Below are 15,703 nucleotides of genomic sequence, written 5' to 3' on the forward strand. Positions count from 1 at the left end.
TGTGTGTGCACGTGTGTACATGCATTTGTTGTGTGTGTATATGTGTGAGTGTGACTGTGTCTGTGTGTGAATTTGTGAATGTGTGTGATAAGTGTGTGTGGGGGGGGTTGTGTTGAATGGATGAGTGGGTTGGTTCTAATGAGACATCCTCAACAGCCTGGGGTATTTACATATGTGCTTCAAGGTAGATGGCACTGTTTGGCATTTGTTTCTGGAGCACAACACTGTTCGAGAAAATATGTCACTGGGGGTGGGCTTTCAGATTTCCAAAGCTTCCTGCCATTTGAAGTTTGATCTGTGCCCTTCCTGTTCGAGATTTAAGATGGATTTTTTTTTTCTGCATGAACTCCTGAGATACTTTATATCCTGCACAGGTTAAAGGTCCTCATTTATTGCCAAATGATCTAGAACACTAATTTGCACCTGGAGAAGCAGCACGCCTGCCTTCTGAATGCTAGCAGGTGAAAAGGTGTCCTTTTCAGATGTGGCCTTCTTATGTTAGAACACAAATTTGAATCTGCATCACTTGCCTTGCCTTGTCCCAGAACCGCTATGGTCAATGGCCCTACACCCTAGAATAGGAGTACCATCTTCTCTAGTGTGTGCATGCTTACTTTCATTCAAGCCTGCAGCTGAAGGGCGTGATGACAGAACTAGGTGACAGAGATGTAAGTGAACAGTCAGACTCCTGGGGGGATTAGTACTTCCTGATTTCCACGAGGAACTGGCTACTTGGAGAGAATGTTTTCTATGACACAGTGGTTGCCATGAAAACGGGAACAAGCCATTCTTTCCTAGTTACAGGTGCATTTTGGAAGGATACTCACAGATAAGTGAGGCAAGCCCACTAGACAGACACACAAAGCACATAGGTAGGTACAGCTAGAGAACATGAACATGAGTCAGTGTGTGAGCTGACCCTGTGAGTGTGCCAGGTGAACCTGTGTGCTTGATCATGGGACAGGTGCAGGTCTCACTATTAATTTTTGATGTGAATCTCCAAGGACCACGGCCTGTCTCTTTGCCCTCAGGTGACACTTCCTATAGTGCCATCTTTGTTGTTTCAGGCCCTGAAAGCATAGTTGGCCAACACATGTACATGGATGTTTCCTCTCTGCTTGGCAGTAATTGTCACTTATGCTCTTGAAAGAATGACTACATTTGTCTGACAGCACCTTAACCCTAGATAGCTGTTGCTTTTGTTTCCAAGAGAGAAGCTGGAAGCCATTTAGGGAGCAGTTATATGGGGGAAGGCACCCAATGATCTGGGGTCTGGACTTAGGAGAGTGAGGAAGGTGCTGACCTGCAGTTCTCTTGGAGAAATGTTGATGTCAAGTGGTGATACTCTCAGGACCTGGATACCTGACACAGGAAGCAAGAAAGACCTCCAAAAGACAGATGAATCTTTATTGACCATTAATCATAGTTAGGTAGATCACAGTAAAAAATATCTGGGCAGTATGAACACCCGAGGAGAGGTAAGACTTTGTTCTTTCAAGAGACATTTATTTGTCTGTGTCAGAGATTTTTCAGGACCCAGAGTTGTATTAACCACCAGCTGGGCAATACAGGGCATGCAGCAACAGTTAACCCATGACCCACCAGCACAGATTGATCCCTCTGAGTATCTCTGCTCCTGTGTGTGAGCAATATAGACTGGGCCTTTCCTGTACCATCTCATCAGATTGCCCCCCACCCATGTGTATGACTTTCTTCAGGCAGGGAAGCCATTGTTCACATATGGAGAAAATATGAGTAGAATTTGTACAGAGCAACTCTGTGCAAGTTCTCTGTTAAAAGTACTTAGGTCCCAGGAGAAAAGCAACTGCTGAGACAAAGTTTTCAGGATTCAATCTTCCATAATTCTCCTAGTTCCTATGGAGAGGATAGTGCTGTTTTCACCAGAAAGGTAACTATCACAGAAATTTCAGCAAACAGCTGACTGTATGGAATGGCCTGGAGGCAGGTGATGCCTAAAATGTTAGAGGTAAGTGATAATACAGAAAATCTTTAGGCAGTCTGCAGCAGGGACAAGAACTTTTATATGCCCAAGAGTAAAAGGCCTACACAGACAGAATACACACTGGAGGTTGCGGTGGAGTTTGGCATTATATGAGTACACACACACATCTCTTTATGACTTGGTTAAAAATGCTGCATGGACACCCTGGCTAGTGGGCTTGAACACACACTTGGTATTCCCAGGTATTTTTTCTAACTGAAGTATGTATGTCTGTGAACGGCCTGCCTGAGGCAAGTTGAAGAATGTATAGGTCAGCACAGGGTAGGAAGGGTACATTCTCTAAGTGTAACTAAAGCATCTGTGATTTCAAAGAGTACACTGTGAAGCATGTTATCTGGATGGTGGAGCTGTAGTTGAGCTTGTTGGTTCTCATTCAGCCTTACTGGAGGGCATGTTTGAGGAAAGTCCAGCAGAAGTCAGCCTAATGTAACTGAGGGGCTTATGCTTTCCTCTGTGTCCTCAGGAGACACCTGTGTCACAAGGCCCAGGACTCCAAGGGTGTCTCATCTGAGGCAGACAGCCAGCCCTGTTAGATGAAACATCCTTATCAAAGGAAGGGTTCCTTTGGTGATTCCTAAATTGAGCTATATATGTCCACCATACATATTTAGTATTGCATCCAGCAGGTGTGGCCTGAGACACAACTAACCTCCTTTATGTAGATAGCCAATTAATGCATTGTGATATCAGAGTGGAGGTCAGTAATGCTTGGATGTGAATGTTACAGGAGAAACACTGCACACTTGCATTTTGAATAGGGGCCTAGCATTTACCACCAGTAGTTTATAGATACAGAGTTTAGGAAGGAAAGGACTGAGGGATTGAGGAGAATATCATTTGTCCTCCCCCATATTTCTGTAAGGTTAAGAATTCAGAAGAAAAGTTCTGTGGTCACTATACTCTGTATGCTCACACTCACAGAGGGGACATGGGATAATGTGAGTTTTTAAGAGGAGCTGTGTCACAGGAGCTCTGAGTCCACACTGTTCTGCCTGACTGTGCCTCCTGATGCTTGAATAATGGCAGGAATCAAAATTTCATCCTGGGAGAATAGAGAGCAAGTGTGAAATGTGAGCACTTTGTGTTTCTTCCTCTGTGTTGTAGTCCTTCTTGCCAAGTAGAGCAAGTCCTTTTGAGATTCAGACAGATGTGGATTCCTTCAGCAATGGCTGAAATGCACAGTGCTCATAGGAAACTGGCAGGATCAAGGCAGGAACCGAGTAGCCACCACCCTAATCCTGAACACACAAACACACACACACACACACACACACACATACACACACACAAAGAGACAGGGATAAAGACAGTGAGAAAGAGATAGAGTCAGAGAGAGACAGATAAGAGAGAGAGGGAGAGAGAGAAGAAAATTTTGATATTCAACTGAAAAGACCAAGGTGAAAGTACCAGTTTGAGAGGGACAGTATGCAGTAACTTGAACAGAAGAGCTATGCTACAGATGCAATTGCATACTACCAGACTTAGGGAAGGGCAAGTGACCATCCATGTCATCAGGTAGCTACATTAATTTCATGTCTAAGACATTATGGATTAAAATTAGTGCACAGATGTTGTAGGCATTTGTGGTCAGTGGTCTGGGATCTGTTATAGGAACAGTGCCCAGCACAGGCAGATATGGGTGTGCAGGTTCTACTACAGCCTTGCACAGGTCAAACAGAGACACTTGTCTTCCTGTCTGACCTTCAGATCTAGGTAAGAGCCTGTATGTTGGATATAAAACAGGTATATTTTTATAACTCTCTTGAAACATGGTTCACTATTGCAACATGCAAGATTGTATGGGTCAAATTGGCTATGAAGCTGTCAGTGAGATATAAGTTATATAAGGTGACATGCAGAAAAACAATTATGTACTTGAGAGAATTATCACCTGCTTAGACATTGGGAGAGGACATTGATAGTCTGAATGTAGAGCTGGGTTAAGCATTCACAGGAAATGTTTCTTGAGCAAATCTAGGTATGATAGAACTAAAGGATACTCCTTGTTGGATAGAATACAGGAAGGGGTGGTGAGATGATTCTCAGGTGTGAGATGTGAAATCCTCAAGAAGAAGAGAAATAATTACTGCAATGTGCAGGCAGCCATTCTTAGATGGAACAAGCTGGATCGTCATTAAATGTTCTAAACAGTCTAGAGCCTAGTAGTCTTGGGAAACAATTATCTTGTATAAATAATTAATGGAGAGTCTAGACCAAGGAGGATATATGGTATGATGTGGGATGAGGTAAGCAGCACCAGAAACCACCAAAAGTGATTTGCTCAGAGAAGATTCGATTGGATGGAAGTCTAGATACAGTCCAGTTCACAGGAAAACCCGATGGAACTAGTAATGATAGATGTTAGTGTGGTACTTGCTATTGGATCCTGAGCAAATACAGCGCTGTTTGCAAAAATAACAGTTCAGTGCAGGTTTTACTCAAAAAGCTGCACCCAGCAGGAGAACAATAAAATAAGAATAAGAAGTGATAGAGTGTGGGCCACACAGAGAGCCTGTAGATGAATTATTGTAGGGCAAGTTATTGGAGAAGCATAGAAGTTAGCTACATTACAGGAGGCTTTTGAGATGAGTTTAAGCTTAGGGAATTTTGATCCTACTGTCTAGAAATTGCCACTGCATAGGTCAGACAGACGCACTAGCCAGGACTGTGGAACACAACCGATTTCTAAATGGATGTAGAAAACAAGTATATAGTGAGGGATTGCATATTATGCTGAAGCCTGGAGGAGGACATTAGAAGTGTGGGTGTAGCATAGTGTGATATAGGGAGCAAAAGTTCCTCCCTGTGTGTGCAGGTAGCATAATGACTACATCCTAAGTATTGGCTACAAATTTACTAATTATGAGTATGTATTCGGTATTTAAGAAGAGAGAAAATATGTACATGTGAACATTATGTAAGGCAGGTTCTAGTGGAAATCAATAGGCTAGATACAAAACATATTCCTATGTTGGGACTATGCTAATGTGTATGGGATACAGTTGAAGCATAGGGTGTGCTATGGTAACATGCAAAAAACAAGAGTCAAAACTTGTCTGTGACACTAGCAGTGAAATGCAAGATTTATATGGTTAGATGTGGAAAAACAAGTATGTAATGTGGGGGATACTCACCTTGGTAGACAGTTGGTGAGAATATGATAAGTCTGATCAAGGAGTACGGTTATGTATGCACAGCAAATGTTTCATGAGTAGGTGCAGGTAAGGTAGGTAGGTAAGGGAGTTTAGGAGTTTGCTACAGGACAGGAAGGGGTGGTGAGATGCTGCTACTCTTTGGGATTTGGGATCTTGAAGTAGACCAGAAGTGTACGAGGTGTAGGCAGCCATTTCAAGATGGAACACAGGTTATTTTTACCTAGTTTACTTCTCAGTGAATGTGGAAAAATGTGAGGGTACTAAAAAGCCTAGACCTTAGAGAGTAACAAAACTGGGAGATAGAAAATCTGTGTATGGGACAGAGAGGTGAGCATAGATAAAGTCTCCTGTGTGTAGAAGTACTTAGAGGTCTACCGGGTAGAAATATAAAGAAATGTTGGCTACAGTACAGAGAGAGGTTCATGGACTATTCTTGAGCTAGAATAAGAATTTGTTGAAGGTTTAGGACTTGATGCATGCTGTAAGTTGTAGGACTATGCAAGATACTGGATAAGATTCATCACGTTGTTGCTAGACATGTATCAAGAGTGATATATACCACCTATAGGGCCAGGCCATGCCTGAATCACCCAGACTATTAAGATTTCCTCATACTTTCCCTCCCTAGATCTCCATCCTTAGGTTTGTTTCTCGGTCAACAGAAGCCTTCCTTAGGGGAGATGTCAGAATGTACTTTATAGTCTGGTGACATTGGCACTGCGTATATGACTGAAACCACACCAGATCCTAGGCCCCTAAGCTATAGAACCCCTCTTTGTGGCAGAGGTCACATATACATGGAAAAGAGCATCTGTGTAGTTAGGCTCGGATCTTCCTTCTGCACACGGAGCTGTCTTACCCGGGGAATTTTTTTTTTTTCCAAAAATTTTACTGCACTCAACAGTGTCTAAAATAAACTGCCTGGGGTCAGACTCTAGCAGCTTGAGCCAACACCTTCTAGCTAAAGCATGTTGGAAAGTATTTCCTTTTTGCTTCATGAGAATGGCTACTCTGGCTGTCATGGCATTTGGACCTTATGGTCTACACCACTCTGTGTGGAACTGCAGCCTTCCACCTTGGGTTCCCAGACGCTGCCCTTTACCGCTGCACCTCACCTCACAGGCCAAGCTTGTCTCTACCCTACAGGAGCCTAATCTCACCCCTCACACACACACAGATTTCCCAACACAGGACTTAACAAAAGCATCCTCTATGAACCAGCCATCCACCAGGACAGTCCTATTTCAACATACTCTCCTCAGGAACCTCTTTCTCTTTAGAAACATGTAACTTCTTATGTCACCACCTGCATCCAGCATTGTGCTTTCTGAGTGTCTTGAACAATACCTGTGCAGGCAAAAGTACTCAGCAATTGAGCCCATCTATAGAACTCACATGAGGTCATGGCTGGCATGGATGCTAGGTGTTAGAGGCTAGGCTTGAGTACCCAGTAGGTGTACATGCATAAGTCTGTTCCTGTATGAGGCCCAACAGAAATTCCACATAGTTGAGGCTGACCCAACAAGCTCACTTGCGTGTGGTGGGCCAAGCACTCAACCTTGATGGAGGTGGACAAGCACAACTAAATGGCTTTCCTTGGGGTAGCCTTAAAACTGAAGAAGTAGGGCTAGAAGGTACTCTTGGAATAAATGGGTCCAACAGTCACACATGCCTGGTTCTGCCCCTAAAGCCATCATGCATGAAAGGGCCCAGGATGAATCAGGATTGCTGACTGACACTGTGCTCATCATGTGGTTCAAGGCTGAATCTCAGTGTTCCCAGATGTCAGATCATGAACAGAAGATACCTATGGAGCAACAGGGAAGTGAGACTCAGCACAACATGGGCTATCCTGCAACTCAATACCTCCGCACAAACTTAGGTGTACAGTAACCATGATGATGCGCTGAGACCCTCCTTACCATGAAGGTGGGTCACTCCTAGTTAGGCTGCCAGTAAAATACACATCTCTGCATCTGAAAAAGAAAGGACGACTATACCGTATGCTGCACTGAGTGTGGCTGGTCAGGAGTGAGGAAAGGAAAAAGAGCAGAGGGTTGGGGGAATGCAGGAGAGAAACCTTCCTGTGCTGCATTTGTACATGCAGGAAGCACAGACAACCTGAGCATTGAAAGATGTGAACTGGAAACTCTGCTCCTAAGGCTTAGGAAGGACAAGAACACCCACAACCCTTGTTTAAATGGTCCTACTAATGAAAATATGGGCCATGGGAGAATGTCTGCACTACAGAGACAGGGTTCCTAGATTCTTCACCAGATACATGCTAACCTGCCTATTCTCTCTGATTACCTGTTGGCCCTCCCTGAGAAACCTCTGGGGCCTCTTTCTGTGTGATGGGAAATTCAGGCTCCAAAAATCCCCTTATGGACTTAGATGGTTCCCAAGTTCCTAATGACACAGCTATAGGGAGATATACCTCACAGTAATCCTTCCAAACCCCTCCTAGAGGGTGGTCACAGACTGAGTGACATCACTTCCAGAAATGTAAGACCCAGTCACTCAGCTAGGGAAATAAACCTCACTGCAATCTCAAAGATAACCATCCCTCGAAGGTGGGCACAGCTAATGAGACATCACTTCCTGAAGGGTCCTATAGTGGGTCCTGACACTAAGTCACTCATCTAGGGAGATAGATCCCACAGTAACCAACTTCTGCCCATAAGACAGTCCCTCTCACCCTAGAAGGTGGGCACAGCTAGCAATAACACTTCCTGAAGGGTCCTATAGTGAGTCCTGATACTAAGTCACTCAGCTACTGAGTTGTAACTCACACTCAACCCCACCCCTCACCCTCAAAACAAATCCCTCTCACCCTCGAGGATGGGCACAACTATCAAGGAGTCACTTTTGGATGGGTACTATCCCGGGTGCCAATACTAAGTCACTCATCTGCAGAAATGGGCCTCCTCACTGCAAACCTCCCAAACACTTCTTACCGTTGAAGGTAGTCACAATTTTGAGAAGTCACTTCAGGAAGTGTTTAAAAAGGGTGAAAAATGTGTGTTCATGTGTGAGGCTGACCAATCCTTGTTCCTTACTGAGGCCCACCTGGAAATCATGCATGTTTGACTTGGGGTTTGGCATGTATCAGCAAGAAACCATTGTGTTAAGGCCTGTAAGGGACTTGATAAAGCCATACCCCTTTTCAAATAGGCTCACGTGTGGACATGTGGCCCGAGAGAGTACATGTGTAGTACACTAAGACCTCAGAAAGAGCCATGCGAAGACCCTGACTACCTCCTCAGTCAGCACGTGCTGCCTGGCCTACTCCTCTCACACCCTGCATCACTCACAAACTGTTCCTAGACCATCCTCCTGGGGCCTAGGACATGTGGGCTTCAGGCTCTAGACATCAGTTCAGGAAATGACCCAGGCTCCAAAATCATGTTCACTCACTAGAGGAACATACCTCCCCACTGTTGCCCAGAACCCTGCTTCCCCTTGCAAGGGTGATCACAGCTTACTGGACCTCCCTTTGTAGAGGATTTGGTCTCTGTGGCAAAACAAGGACATGAGAGGAAACCCCCACTGTATGGGAATCAGTCGGGTCCACTCTGAGGCCACCCAGCCAAACCCAGAAGTGATCCCAGTTCCCGCAGGCACTAGGTCGCAGGACCAGAGCCACAGGCCTGTGTGTTCTGATTACCTTCCCAGGCTGAATGATGGGTACAAAAACACCTGAGACTGGAAGTCCCAGTCTCTAGGAAAAAACCACGGGGAAGGAAGTGAGTGAGACTGGCCACGGGTCACCCAGTCTTTACCTGGAAAAAGTCTTGCAGACTGGTGGGTAAAAGCTGCCATCACTGAACTGGGCTCAAGCCACCAGCATGGAGAGTGTCTGCACACCCAAATCTCCAGCAACACAGAGCTGTGCACCCCAGTGCAACAGAGACTGAGAGACCCTGTAGGGAGAGGGCCCCACAGGGAAGGAAGGAAATTGTGCTGACTTGGGTCACCTAGGCTTTCCCTGGCGCCAGTCTCACAGACCAGAGGGTATGAGCCATCATCACTGAACTGGGCCCAAGCCAGGAGCACAGAGAGTTTGTTGGACACCCAGCTCTCTGACACAGACAGAGCTGGGTGCCCCAGGGCAACAGAGACTGAGAGTCCCTGTTAGGAGTAAATCCCACAGGGAAGGAAGGAAATGGGGACCCAAATTAGGTCATCCAGTATATCCCTGGGAAAGGTCTGCCAGAATAGCAGGCAGGCGCTCTCTCCACAAGGCCAGAGTCCTGCTTTGTACCAACTATTCCTCACAGACATAACTGTGCGCACCAGGACACCAGAGATTTGGAGTCAATGTTGGGAGAAATCCTCACAGTGAACGAAGCAAAGGGGACAGACTTAGTCCACCCAGTATATCCCTGGAAAAGGTCCTGCAGACTGGCCCAACAAAGGGACCTACTGTGCACCAGATAACCTACTGTTTCCAGGAGAGTAGTACTCACCAGCCACAGTTTACTGCTTGGATACTGGGGCACAGAGCCCCAAACTCAGACCTACAAAAGCCCGGGATCCCCTAGATCAACCCCCAGATACTGCTCCAAGGGGCAACCAGTTATCCCTAACAAAACTGACCAAACCAAGGGACACACAGGTTACAGCAGCAGCTCACTAAATTTACAGCAATAAACCCAGAAGCAGGGCAACTGTCTCCAGAACTTCTCCAGGTGAGAGAAAAGCCCTCTCAACTAACAAGGACCACAGTTACCACTCAGGTCTCTATGCCTGAGGTGAGCTGTGGCAACTCCTGAAAAACACCAGCCATCCAGTGACTGTACCCAAAAAGCTGAAGAGGCATCCTTCAGGGAAAAAAAATATTCCTGCCAAGGGGATTTTCTCCACCACAGGAATCCAGGAAACACCAGAAACTAACTCCAAACACCTATGATAGCGCAATGTGTAGAGGCCAGCATAAAAGCTCAACCAACAAAAGACAGAGCAATATGGCATCTCCAGAACCCATTTATCCAGAGGCAAGTAGCCCTAGACACCCCAGCATAAATGAAAATCAAGAAGATGACCTAACATCTATGCTCATGAAGAAGATAATAGAGGAAAAAAATGAAATGCATGAAGACCTAGAGGAAGATGAACTCAAACAGATTATGGCCATCCATCAAGAAATAGAGGAGGGTAAAAACAAGCAGATTATAGCCATTCATAAAGAAATAAAGGAAGATAAAAAAAGCAGATTATGACCATCTGTGAATAAAATAGAGGAAGATAAAAACAAACAGATTATAGCCATCCATGAAGAAATACAGGAAGTTGTAGCCAAACACTTTGTGGCCTTTAGAGATAATACTTAAATCACTGACTGATATGAAAGAACCACAGGATTGTTCAAACAAACAACTGAAGGAATTGAAGGAAACACAGGAAAATACAGTCGGACAGGTGAAGGAAATCAACAAAACAGCTCAAGATGTGAAGATAGAATTGGAAAAATTAAAGAAAACACAAATGGAGGAAATCATGAAGAGGAAGAACCTAAGGAAAAAAAAGGACTAAAAAAGGGGGACCCCAAGAAAAAAGTAGGAGTAACCATTCTAATATCTGATAAAATAGACTTTCAACCAAAATTAATAAAAAGAGATGGGGAAGGACACTTCATACTCATCAAGGGAAAATTCCACCAAGAAGACATCACAATCCTGAACATCTATGCCCCAAATACAAGAGCAACCACATTTGTGAAAGAAACATTGATAAAATTTAAACCACATATAGATCCCCACACATTAATAGTGGGAGACTTCAACACCCCACTCTCAACAAAGGACAGGTCAACAAAACAGAAATTAAACAAAGAAACAATCTATCTTTCAGAGGTCGTGAAACAAATGGACCTCACAGACATTTACAGAACTTTACACCCAAACACAAAAGAATCTACCTTCTTCTCAGCACCTCATGGAACCTTCTCCAAAATAGACCATATAGATGGTCACAAAGCAAGCCTCAACAGATACAAGAAGATTGAAATGATCCCTTGTATCTTCTCTGATCACCATGGAATAAAGCTGGACCTCAATAACAACAGAAATAGCAAAAAGCCTACACACACATGGAAACTGAACAACACGTTACTAAATGACAGCTAGGTCAGGGAAGAAATAAAGAAAGAAATTACAGTCTTCCTAGAACTCAATGAAAATGAAGACACAACATACCCTAACTTGTGGGACACAATGAAAGCAGTGCTAAGAGGAAAGTTCATAGCACTAAGTGCCTTCTAGAAGAAATCGAGACAGCTCATTCAAGCAACTTAATGGCCCACTTAAAAACCCTAGAAAAAGAAGAAGCAGACACACCAAAAAGGAGTAGTTGGAAGGAAACAATCAAACTCAGGGCTGAAATCAATCAATTAGAAACAAATAAAACAATTCAAAGAATCAATGAAACCAAGAGCTGGTTCTTTGAGAAAATCAACAAGATCATCTTCAACAAACTTTTAGCCAAGCTAACTAAAAGGCAGAGAGACACCACCCAAATCAACAAAATCAGAAATGAAAAGGGGGACATAACGACAGACACTGAGGAAATCCAAACAATCATTAGGACTTACTTCCAAAGTCTATATGCCACAAAATTTAAAATTCTAAATGAAATGGACAATTTTCTTGATCGATTTGACTTACCAAAGCTGAATCCGGACCAGGTAAATCAATTAACTAGTCCTATATCCCCCAAAGAAATAGAATCGGTCATCAAAAGTCTCCCATCCAAAAAAAGCCCAGGACCAGATGGCTTCAGCTCAGAATTCTACCAGACCTTCAAAGAAGAGCTAACTCCAATTCTCTTCAAACTATTTCACAAAATAGAAACAGAAGGACCATTACCAAACTCATTCTATGAAGCCAAGGTCATCTTGATACCTAAACCTCACAAAGACTCAACAAAGAAAGAGAATTTCAGGCCAATCTCCCTTATGAATATTGATGGAAAAATACTGAACAAAATACGTGCAAACCGAATATAAGAACACATCAAAGATATTATGCACTATGACCAAGTAGGCTTTATCCCAGGTATGTAGGGGTGGTTCAATATACGGAAATCCGTCAATGTGATCCACCATATTAACAAACTGAAAGAAAAAACCCACATGATAATCTCCCTAGATGCTGAAAAAGCATTTGACAAAATCCAACATCCATTCATGTTTAAAGTATTGGAGAAATCAGGGATACAAGGCACATATCTAAACATAGTAAAGGCAATATACAGCAAGCTTATAGCCAACATCAAATTGAACAGAGAGAAACATAAAGTAATCCCACTGAAATCAGGGACAAGACAAGGCTGCCTACTCTCTCCATATCTCTTCAACATAGTGCTGGAAGTCCTTGCTAGAGCAATAAGACAGTTGAAGGAGATCAAGTGGATACAGATTGGAAAGGAAAAAGTCAAATTATCACTATTTGCAGATGATATGATAGTACACATGAGTGACCCCAAAAGCTCTACCAGGGAACTCCTACAGCTGATAAACATCTTCAGCAAAGTGGCCAGATAAAAAATTAACTCAATAAAATCAGTAGCACTCCTGTATACAAAAGACAAAAGGGCTGAGAAAGAAATTAGAGAAACAACACCCTTCACAATAGCCACAAATGACAAAGTACCTTGGTGTAACCCTAACCAAGCAAGTCAAAGACTTGTATGAAAAAAATTTCAAGTCTCTGAAGAAAGAATTAGAGGAAGATATGAGAAGATGGAAAGATCTCCCATGCTCATGGCTTGGCAGGATTAACATAGTAAAAATAGCCATCTTACCAAAAGCAATCTACAGATTTAATGCAATTCCCATCAAATTGCCAACACAATTCTTTACAGACCTGGAAAGAAAAATTCTCAACTTCCTATGGAACAACAAGAAACCCAAAATTGCTAAAACAATCCTCTACAATAAAAGATCTTCTGGAGGTATCTCCATCCTTGATCTCAAGCTGTACTATAGAGCAACAGTTATAAAAACTGCATGGCACTGGCATAGAAATAGAATGGTGGATCAATGGAACCAAACAGAAGACCCAGAAATAAACCCACACACTTATGGACACCTGATTTTTGACAAAGATGCCAAAACCATACAATGGAAAAAAGATAGCATCTTCAACAAATGGTAGTGGTCTAACTGGATGTCTACATGTAGAAAAATGAAAATAGATCCATACTTATCACCCTGCACAAAACTGAAATCCAAGTGGATCAAATCCTCAGCATAAAACCATACACATTAAATGGGCTAGAAAAAAAAGTGGGGAATACCCTAGAAATCATTGGTACAGGAGAAAACTTCCTGAACAGAACACCAACAGCACAGGTTCTAAGAGCAAAAATCAATAAATGGGACCTCATGAAACTGAAAAGCTTCTGTAAAGCAAAGGACACCGTCATCAAAACAAAGCGACTGCCTACAGATTGGGAAAGAATCATCACAACCTTTTATCTGACAGAGGTCTCATATCCAGTATATATAAAGAACTAAAGAACCTGAAAAGCAGCAAACCAAGAAATACACTTAAAAAATGGGGAACAGAGCTAAACAGAGAACTCTCTGTAGAAGAATATCAAATGGCAGAGAAGCAATTAAAGAAATGTTCAACCTCATTATCCATTAGGGAAATGCAAATCAAAACAACCCTGAGATTCACCTTACACCCATCAGAATGGCCAAGATGAAAAACTCAAGGGACAACACATGCTGGAGAGGTTGTGGAGAAAGGGAAACCCTCCTCCACTGCTGGTGGGAATGTAAACTTGTACAACCACTCTGGAAAGCAATCTGGCGCTTTCTCAACTAGGAATAGTGTTTCCTCAAGATCCAGCCATACCACTCCTAGGCATATACCGAAAAGAGGTTCAAGTACACAAAAAGGACATTTGCTCAACCATGTTTGTAGCAGCTTTATTTGTTGTAGCTAGAAGCTGGAAACAGCCCAGATGCCCCTCAACTGAAGAATGGATGCAGAAATTGTGGTACATCTATACAATGGAGTATTACTCAGCAATGAAAAATAAGGAAATCATGAAATTTGCAGTAAATGGTGGGACCTGGAAAGGATCATCCTGAGTGAGTTGTCCCAGAAGCAAAAAGACACACACGGTATATACTCACTCATATAAACATACAATATAGAATAAACCCACTAAAATCTGTACATCTAAACAAACTAAGCAAAAGAGAGGACCCTAACTAAAATGTTCAATTCCCATCCTGAAAGGCAAAGAGGATGGACATCAGAAGAAAAAGAAAACAGGAAACAACCTAGGAACCTGCTACAGAGGGCCTCTGAAAGCCAGAAGAAGGAAAAAGGAAACAACCTAGGAACCTGCCACAGAGGGCCTTTGAAAGTTTCTGCCCTGCAGACTGTCAAAGCAGATGCTGAGCCTGATGGGCAACTGATGGGCAGAGTTAATGGAATTTTATGTAAGAAGTGGGAAATAGTTAGAGCTGGAGAGGACAGAAACTCCACAAGGAGAGCAACAGAACAAGAAAATTTGAACACAGGGGACTTCCCAGAGACTCATACTCCAACCAAGGACTATTCATGGAGATAACCTAGAACCCTGACAATGCAGCCACTTCTGATGAGAACTGATAGGCTAAGATCAGAAAGAAAGAGAGGAGGACCTACCCTATCAGTGGACTTGGGGACAGGCATGCATGCAGAAAGGGGGGGGGAGGGTGGGTCCGGGCGGGGAGGAGGGAGGGGCTTATGGGGGGATACAAAATGAATAAAGTGTAATTAATAAAAATTAAATTAGAAATTTAAAAAAAGGCAAAATATAAAAATAATAGGAATTGATGAAAAAAAAAAAAAGATTCCAGGCTCTAAGGTCCAGATAATATCTTCAAGAAAATCATAGAAGAAAATTTTTACAACTTAGAGATGTCCACAAATAAACAAGAGCACCACAGAACACCAAATAGAGTAGACCAGTAAATAAACTCCTTATGTCACATCATAGTCAAAACACTAACTCTAGAGAACAAAGAAAAGATATTAAAAGCAGCAAGGGAAAAGGGTCAAGTAACATATAAAGGTAGACTTATCAGAATCACACCAGATTTCTCATCAGAATCTATAATAACCAGAAGGGCCTGGGCGAATGTCACGCAGACTTTAAGGGTACACACATGCCAACCCAGACTACTTTACTGAGCAATGCTTTCAATTAATATAGATGAAGAAAACAAAATATTCCATGACAAAATTACATTTAAGCAATATCTAACAGCAAACCAGCCCTACAGAGGATACTAGAAGAAAATCTCCAATCCAACGAAAACAACTTCACCGAAGAAATAAGAGGACAGAGATAATTTCTCAACAAAAATTAAAAGAAAACATTCAATGAATCACAGTAAGACCACCAACTCCACAATAAAATGAACTAACTTTCATTGGTCACTATTATCTATCAACATCAACTGACACAACGCTCAAAAAAAAAAAAAAAAAAAAAAAAAAAAAAAAAAAAAAAAAAAAAA

Source organism: Psammomys obesus, unplaced genomic scaffold (assembly GCF_907164565.1).
Source record: "Psammomys obesus unplaced genomic scaffold, mPsaObe1.curated_primary_1811, whole genome shotgun sequence".
Lineage (NCBI taxonomy): Eukaryota > Metazoa > Chordata > Mammalia > Rodentia > Muridae > Psammomys > Psammomys obesus.